This window comes from Geotrypetes seraphini, unplaced genomic scaffold, assembly GCF_902459505.1.
Source record: "Geotrypetes seraphini unplaced genomic scaffold, aGeoSer1.1, whole genome shotgun sequence".
NCBI lineage: Eukaryota > Metazoa > Chordata > Amphibia > Gymnophiona > Dermophiidae > Geotrypetes > Geotrypetes seraphini.
In genome coordinates, this window is record NW_022985872.1 from 1 (window position 1) to 9,178 (window position 9,178).

Below are 9,178 nucleotides of genomic sequence, written 5' to 3' on the forward strand. Positions count from 1 at the left end.
AGGCGAGCGCCTTTGCCGCTCGCCTTCGCCGCACGCCGAACGGCTGCTCGCCGTTGGCCCTCCCCCTTTTAAGGGGGAGCCGAGTCGCGCTGGTAGTGACGCTCTGTGGGGTGGGCGGAGCTACCTCACGCCTACCCCACGCCGCCCGATGTCAGCCTCAGCCCTCTCTTCCCGCAAAGTCTCCCAGAGCAAAGAACAGAAAACAATTGCAGTAAACTGCTTTCACTCACTGTCGAATCTTCTCCGGTGGTCCTCAGAGATTCCTAAAAAAAACTAAAGACATATATATATATATGTGTTACTGACTCACATTGGGGGGATAAGTGTGCATTTTGGGGAGCGGTAGGGTGGAATATTGATACTGACTGGGTTTATAAATCAGAAAGTACTCTGAAAAAAAGTGGACCAAAATGGTAAATCACTGCTTACTTGTATGACCCTTCATAAGGTTGGAAACTGTTATAGGAAAAGTGTTCCTGCACAAATTATTAAGCTTTCTCTTACTATTGACAACCCTAGACCTACTGATGAAGTACTATGTACTTTATGGCCATGTGGTTTAAGGGTGGGTCTAGCTATCCGATCCATCAGTTTTCTTATGTGATCTATCTACCTCCTATAATTTTACCTATCCCCTTTGTGCACTGTGGTGTTCTAAATACCTTTTGTTACCTGGACAGAAAAAGCTTGATATTGCCGTTAATATCTATAAGGGTAATTACACATGTCATGTTTCTAATCTGACACAGGGTAGTTTTGTAGGTAATTTACCCCAGGTTATTGTTCTGTCTTGGCTCATAGGTATGCCCCATTTTTGCAGCATCAGATTTTCACCCTAGGTGATATTTTCTGGCTCTATGGAGACTTTTGGCTCCCTGTTAAGCTACCCAGCCAGTGGATAGGCCAGTGCACTTTAGCTAAGGTTATCATGCTCCTGCATATTTTTCTGAAAGGTATCCTTCCTATTCACATGGTTTTTTCCTCTTTTCTGTCTCGACATAAATCTGATCTCCTTGGTTGTTTTGATCCACATGGATACATATATGCTATAGGGGTCCTAAGAGGGGTCCCAGATGAATTTAAGGCCCGAGCTCAGGTTAAGGCTGGGTTTGAGTCCCTTATTCCCTTTATTACTATTAATAAGAATGTTGATCGGATTAATTAAATTTATTTTAATCAGCAACGCTTTGTGAACTACTCTAGGGACGCCTTGCAAGGTATTGCTGATCAATTAGGCTCCACTTCTCAGATGGTTTTCAAAATCGTATGGCCCTAGATATGATTCTAACTGAGAATTCTGTAAAATTCTTCCCAGTACTTTCTGGTGTTGTACTTTTATTCCTGACAATATAGGTCCTACTATGGACATTCAGAAATTAGCAGACCTCTTTGCTGAGCTCAAATGTAACTCTGATTTATCTAATTCTTGGGATCAGCACTTTAGTTGAATGCAGGGTTGGGTAAAAGACCTTTTTATTGTTATAATCTCTATTATTATCTGCACTCTTGTCTTGGCTGCTCATGTACTGTGTTATTCGTATTACAGCTGCTAAAACCTCTCCTAGAGAGACATATCTAGAGTATCACTCCCTTTCAGCTCATGCTGTGCATTTATGATGTCATTTTCATGATGTAAGAGGGGATTGAAGGGACACGTCTTGTAGTTTTCCATAGTGTTTTGAAGCTGTAAGAAAACCAGACCCTGTTTGTTTTTCTTTCTCTGATGTTTGATAAGATGTGTGTTATCTTGTTGTGAAGTGACTTCAATTGTTTTCATAAAGCCATATTTGCAAACAGCTTTAGATAAGCTCTGCTGACCACAGCACCCTCTGTGGACTTCAGTCTCTAGCTAAGAAAAATGCTGATTTCTTTAAAGTTTCTTGTGACCTGTGTCCATATATGGTTTGCATTTACGTCACATGCTGACAACACTGATTCGTGTAGAATGATATAAAAGAGATGTAAAGCTCACAATAAAATTGGACATGTTTTGAAAGATGATTTCTGGTCTTTAAGATATGTCCCCTAACTTCCAAATGGCAGAGAAAGTATGGGGCAGGAATTGGGACCTAATCCTTTTCAACATTCTCAAACAATCAAAGATTCACCCACCTGCTAAGAAAAGCTACTTTACCTCCATGTCTACTAAGTCTGTATTCTAAGTCTGTAAATGCTGACATCTAAGACCCTTTGTCTATACTGTAAATGTTGTAAACTCTGTATTTCTCATAAAGTGTGTCCTACCCATACTTTGAATGTACTCTTGTAACCCGTTCTGGGCTCCTTTGGGAGGACGGACTAAATAAATAAATAAATATCAGTGTGCCTCCTGAGATTTCAGGTGTGCCACGAGACACTGGGGAGGAGAGGCATCGGTGCTGGCAACCGCCTACAAGATGTGCCGCTCATGGCGAGAGGCACGTCCTTCAGGCAGTCGGTGCCAGCGCCTCTCCTCTCCGGCCGTTTTCCCTGCTGGCCTATCTAGCGGGCTTTTGCGCAGGTGCAAACGTTGACATGACTTCGGGTACCTCGAGCCACTACGTTTAGTGTGCTGCAGCTCGAGATAATTTGCGGGACGCTGATCTAGAAAGTCTTACTACCTTGTTGCACTTATGACATGTTCAGGACCTTTCAGTCTTGTGGTTCTGTTGGCTCACGGGTGATATTGTGGGGAGTGTGTGGCGCTGTGTTTAAAGCTACAACCTGAATACCCTGGTGTTGTGGGCTCAAACCCACATGCTCCTTGTGACCCTGGGCAAGTCACTTAATCCCCCCGTTGCCCCAGGTACATTATAGAATGTGATCCCACCAGGACAGACAGGGAAAAGTGCTTGAGTACCTGAATAAATTCATGTAAACCGTTCTGGGCTCCTTTGGGAGAATGGTTTAGAAAATTGAATAAATAAATAAATACATTTTTGATGTTGTAGCCTCTCCTACTGCTTTGAAGACCACCTCAGGTGTTTTTGGACCTTCCAGTCTATCTTCCTGCTATGATGGCACTGTTCCAATGCTTTTGGCCTTGCAAGGCAGTCCAAGCTCCTGTATTGGCACTCTCAGGTCTGACTGAATGAATTTTTGGTCCTTCAAGTCTGCCTTCCAGTTGTACTGGCTCTCTCAAAGTTATGTTGTCAAAGTTCACTAGCGTACGTGTTGACAAGCAGTCCTCCTACCACTATTTACAAACCTTTTCTTTAGGGTGCTTGGCCTTACCTACTTGAATTCACCATGATCACTTGGGCATAAATACACACGAGGACAGCAGTTCGTTTTCAATTCGTTATAAGACGTATGGGGAACAGACTTTAAAGATCTCAATCTGAATACTGTGGAGGAAAGACGGGAGAGGGGAGATATGATAAGTTTAAATACCAATGTGGCATAATGTGCATGGTTGAGTCTCATTCAATGAAAGGATTCTGGAATGAGAGGGCATAGGATGTCTGTCATGTTAATTATGAGTGCTTCTTTGTAACTCGCTCAAAACTGTAGGATGTCAGCGAGTAAGAAATTAAAAAAAAATAAAAAAATAAATAAGCTGTGATAGGCTCAGGAGTAATCTAAGGAAATACTTTTTTACAGAAAGGGTGGTAGATGCATGGAAACAGTCTCCCAGAAGAGGTGATGGAGACAGGGACTGTGTCTGAATTCAAGAAGGTGTGAGGTAGGCACTTGCAATCATCTTAGAGAAAAAGATAATGGTTACCTTGCGGATGGGCAGACCTGGATGGGCCATTTGGCCTTTATTTGCCATCATGTTTCTATAACCATAAAGCTCTATGACCTCACAATACAGGTGTAAAGAGCCTTAGCCTATAGAAACGAGGAGATGACAATGTTAAGAGCCTTAGCCAATAGAGAGAGGAGGAGAAAGAGGGTGCTGTGGATGGGCAGGAGTGGATGGGCCATTTGGCCTTTATCTATCATCATGTTCTAAAAGGAAATTCCAGAGGAAGAGGACATAGCATATAACGTTCTATAATGTATAGCCTCCACGCCTTTGCATGTTCCCACCATACTATGTCTGACTATAGCCTGGAGTTCGCAGCAGAGGAGATGGGTCCAAATAGGAGAGACTTTCCCGATGAATTGAGTTCCCGGCAAGGAGTATAGGAAGAGAGGTAGTTGCAGATTGAATGCACTTGTAGGTCAATATAGAGATTTGAACTGTTTGTGGAGCTGTATATTGAGCCAATGAAGTTACTTGAGGAGGAGGGTAGTGTGAGCATAGCAACTCTGGTGGAATAGAAATTGTGCAAATTTTGAACAGATTAAATGGGAGAGAGATGGTTACGTCGGAAAAGCTAGTGAGAAACAAGTTGCAGTAGTCCCAGGGTGAGAGTGATCTCATAGAGGAAGGGTAAGATGTTGGTATTTAGGAGATAGAAATGGCAGGTTTTTGGTGGGTCTTTGGATTTATGCAAAGAAAGTCAGATATAATCCAGACAGATAAGTTATATTTTATTAGCATCAAATTCAAAGCAGTTCAAAAAGAATGTGCAACATACAGCAAGATAAAATATAGTATTACTACTCCTATTTATTATTTCTATAGTGCTACCGAATGCATGCAGCACTATACATCAAATACACAAGACAGTCCCTGTCCAAAAGAGCTTACAATCTAACTATGAAAGACAGATTTTGTAAACAATCTTTATTAGCATTTTCAAGTGCAATACATACAAAAATTTCAGATTCCATACCTCAGAATGACAGAAAAAAATATATGGATTCTTTTATGAATTTTGATGAATTGTTTTTTTTCCTGGGATATTGTTTTTGATTGAAAGTGTCACATTCAGGATATTTCTATGTTTCCTCCAGATTGGATTCATTTAAATAATCTTTATTAGCATTCTCAAGTTCAACATACAATATAAAACATTAGATTCCATACTCACAATGACAGAAGAAAATATATGGATTCTTTTATGAATTTTGACTTATTGTTGCTTTTTTTTCTTTTCTGAGGTGTTGTTTTTGATTGAAGCATTCAGAATATTTTTAAGCTTTTTATCCAGTTTGGATTCTTTTTTTTTTTTTTTTTGTAAACAAGGTTTATTAGCATTCTCAAGTTGCAATATATACAAAAATAACAGATTTCATACCTCACAATGGCAGAAGAAAATATATGGATTCTTTTATAAATTTTGCTGAATTGATGGTGTGTTTTTTTCTGAGGTGTTGATTTTGATTGAAGCGTTTCTCATATTCAGAAGTTATGTTTTTCTCCAGTTTGGATTTTTTTTCTTTTTTTAATAATCTTTATTAGCATTCTCCAATGCAATATATACAAAAATAACAGATTCCATACCTCACAATGGCAGAAGAAAATATAGATTATTTTAATGAATTTTGACATATTGCTGTTTTCTTTTCTGAGGTGTTTTTGATTGAAGCATTTGTCATATTCAGAATATTTTTAAGCTGTTTTCTCCAGTTTGGATCTTTTTTTTTTTTTGTAAACAAGGTTTATTAGCATTCTCAAGTGCAATATATACAAAAATAAGATTCCATACCTCACAATGGCAGAAGAAAATATATAGATTATTTATAATGAATTTTGACATATTGCTGCTTTTTTCTTTTCTGAGGTGTTTTTGATTGAAGCATTTGTCATATTCAGAATATTTTTAAGCTGTTTCTCCAGTTTGGATTCTTTTTTTTTTTTTGTAAACAAGGTTTATTAGCATTCTCAAGTGCAATATATACAAAAATAAGATTCCATACCTCACAATGGCAGAAGAAATATATAGATTATTTTAATGAATTTTGACATATTGCTGCTTTTTTCTTTTCTGAGGTGTTTTTGATTGAAGCATTTGTCATATTCAGAATATTTTTAAGCTGTTTCTCCAGTTTGGATTCTTTTTTTTTTTTTTTAAACAAGGTTTATTAGCATTCTCAAGTGCAATATATACAAAAATAAGATTCCATACCTCACAATGGCAGAAGAAAATATATAGATTATTTTAATGAATTTTGACATATTGCTGCTTTTTTCTTTTCTGAGGTGTTTTGATTGAAGCATTTGTCATATTCAGAATATTTTTAAGCTGTTTCTCCCGTTGGATTCTTTTTTTTTTTTTTTTGTACCCAGGTTTATTAGCATCCTCAATAGTGCATATATCAAAATACAGGTATTTCATACCTCACAATGGCAGAAGAAATATAGGATTCTTTTATAAATTTTGCTGAATTTGATGAGTGTGTTGTTTTTTTTCTGAGGTGTTGATTTTGATGAAGCGTTGTCTCAATATTCAGAAGTTCTGTTTTCTCCAGTGTTGGATTTTTTTTCTTCTTTTTTATAATCTTTATTAGCCTTCTCCAATGCAAATATATACAAAAATAACAGATTCCTACCTCACAATGGCAAGAAGAAAATATATAGATTATTTTAATTGAAGTTTTGACATGATTGCTGCTTATTTCTTTTCTGAGGTGTTTTTGAATTGAACAGCATTGTCCAGATTCAATTTTTCTTTTTTAATAATCTTTATTAGCATTCTCAAGTTCAACATACAATATATAAACAGAAGAAAATATATGGATTCTTTTATGAATTTTGACTTATTGTTGCTTTTTTTCTTTTCTGAGGTGTTGTTTTTGATTGAAGCATTCAGAATATTTTTAAGCTTTTTCTCCAGTTTGGGTTCTTTTTTTTTTTTTTTTTTTGTAAACAAGGTATATTAGCATTCTCAAGTGCAATATATACAAAAATAAGATTCTATACCTCACAATGGCAGAAGAAAATATATGGATTCTTTTATGAATTTTGCTGAATTGTTGGTGTTTTTTTCTGAGGTGTTGATTTTGATTGAAGCGTTTGTCATATTCAGAATATTTATATGTTTTTCTCCAGTTTTGATTCTTTTTTTTTAATAATCTTTATTAGCATTCTCAAGTGCAATATATACAAAAATAAGATTCCATACCTCACAATGGCAGAAGAAAATATATGGATTCTTTTATGAATTATGGGATATTGTTGCTTTTTTTCTTTTCTGAGGTGTTTTTGATTGAAGCATTCAGAATATTTTTAAGCTTTTTCTCCAGTTTGGATTCTTTTTTTTCTTTTTTTTTGTAAACAAGGTTTATTATCATTCTCAAGTGCAATATATACAAAAATAACAGATTTCATACCTCACAATGGCAGAAGAAAATATATGGATTCTTTTATAAATTTTGCTGAATTGATGGTGTGTTTTTTTCTGAGGTGTTGATTTTGATTGAAGCGTTCCTCATATTCAGAATAGTTATGTTTTCTCCAGTTTGGATATTTTTTTTTTTTTAATAATCTTTATTAGCATTCTCCAATGCAATATATACAAAAATAACAGATTCCATACCTCACAATGGCAGAAGAAAATATATGGATTCTTTTATGAATTTTGCTGAATTGTTGGTGTGTTTTTTTCTGAGGTGTTGGTTTTGATTGAAGCGTTTGTCTTATTCAGAATATTTATGGTTTTCTCCAGTTTGGATTCTTTTTTTTTTTTTTTGTAAACAAGGTTTATTAGCATTCTCAAGTGCAATATATACAAAAATAACAGATTTCATACCTCACAATGGCAGAAGAAAATATATGGATATCTTTTATGAATTTTGCTGAATTGATGGTGTGTTTTTTTATCTGAGGTGTTGATTTTTGATTGAAGCGTTTCTCATATTCAGAAGATTATGTTTTTCTCCAGTTTTGATTCTTTTTTTTTAAATAATCTTTATTAGCATTCTCAAGTGCAATAATATACAAAAATAAGATTCCATACCTCACAATGGCAGAAGAAAATATATGGATTCTTTTATGAATTTATGGATATTGTTGCTTTTTTTCTTTTCTGAGGTGTTTTTGATTGAAGCATTCCAGAATATTTTTTAAGCTTTTTCTCCAGTTTGGGATTCTTTTTTTTTTTTTTTTTGTAAACAAGGTTTATTAGCATTCTCAAGTGCAATATATACAAAAATAAGATTCATACCTCACAATGGCAGAAGAAAATATATGGATTATTTTATGAATTTTGAATATTTGCTTTTTTTTTTCTGAGGTGTTTTTGATTGAAGCATTTGTCATATTCAGAATATTTTTAAGCTGTTTCTCCAGTTTGGATTTTTTTTTTTTTTTAAACAAGGTTTATTAGCATTCTCAAGTGCAATATATACAAAAATAACAGATTTCATACCTCACAATGGCAGAAGAAAATATATGGATTCTTTTATGAATTTTGCTGAATTGTTTTGTTTTTTTCCTGAGGTATTGTTTTTCATTGAAGCTGTTATCACATTTAAAACATAAGAACATAAGCATTGCCTCTGCCGGGTCAGACCAGGGGTCCATCGCGCCCGGCAGTCCGCTCCCGAGGCGGCCCTCCAGGTCATGACCTGAAAATGTTCCCTACCTAACCTAAAAAGTCCATACCCTATTTGCTCATTGTCCTGTGAGGTAAACCTCTATCTGTACCCCGTTATTCCCTTCGCTTCCAGGAAGTCATCCAGTCCCTTTTTGAACCCCAGAATTGTACTCTGGCTTATCACCTCTCCGGGAAGTGCGTTCCAGGTGTCTACCACCCGTTGAGTGAAGAAGAACTTTCTTGCATTCGTTTTGAATCGTCTCCTCTCAGTTTTTCTGAGTGACCTCTTGTTTTAGTTGCCCCTGCTAGTTTAAAGAATCTGTCCCTCTCCACCTTCTCTATGCCTTTCATGATTTTATAAGTCTGTATCATGTCCCCTCTCAATCTCCGCTTTTCCAGGGTAAAGAGCCCCAGCCTGTCTAACCGTTCGGCATATGAGAGGTTCTCCATACCCTTAATCATCCTCGTTGCTCTCCTCTGGACCCTCTCGAGTATTGCCATGTCCTTCTTGAGGTATGGCGACCAGTATTGGACACAGTATTCCAGATGTGGGCGCTCCATTGCTCGATACAGTGGCAGGATAACTTCCTTCGTTCTGGTAGTGATACCCTTTTTGATAATGCCCAGCATTCTGCTCGCTTTTTTTGAGGCCGCTGCACATTGCGCCTCCGGCTTCATTGTGTTATCCACCAATACCCACAGATCTTTTTCTTGGCTGCCTTCCCCGAGTACCCTCCCTCCCATCGTATAGCTGTACCTGGAGTTCCCCTTCCCTATGTGCAAAGACCTTAACATTTCTCCACATTGAAGCTCATCTGCCATTTTTT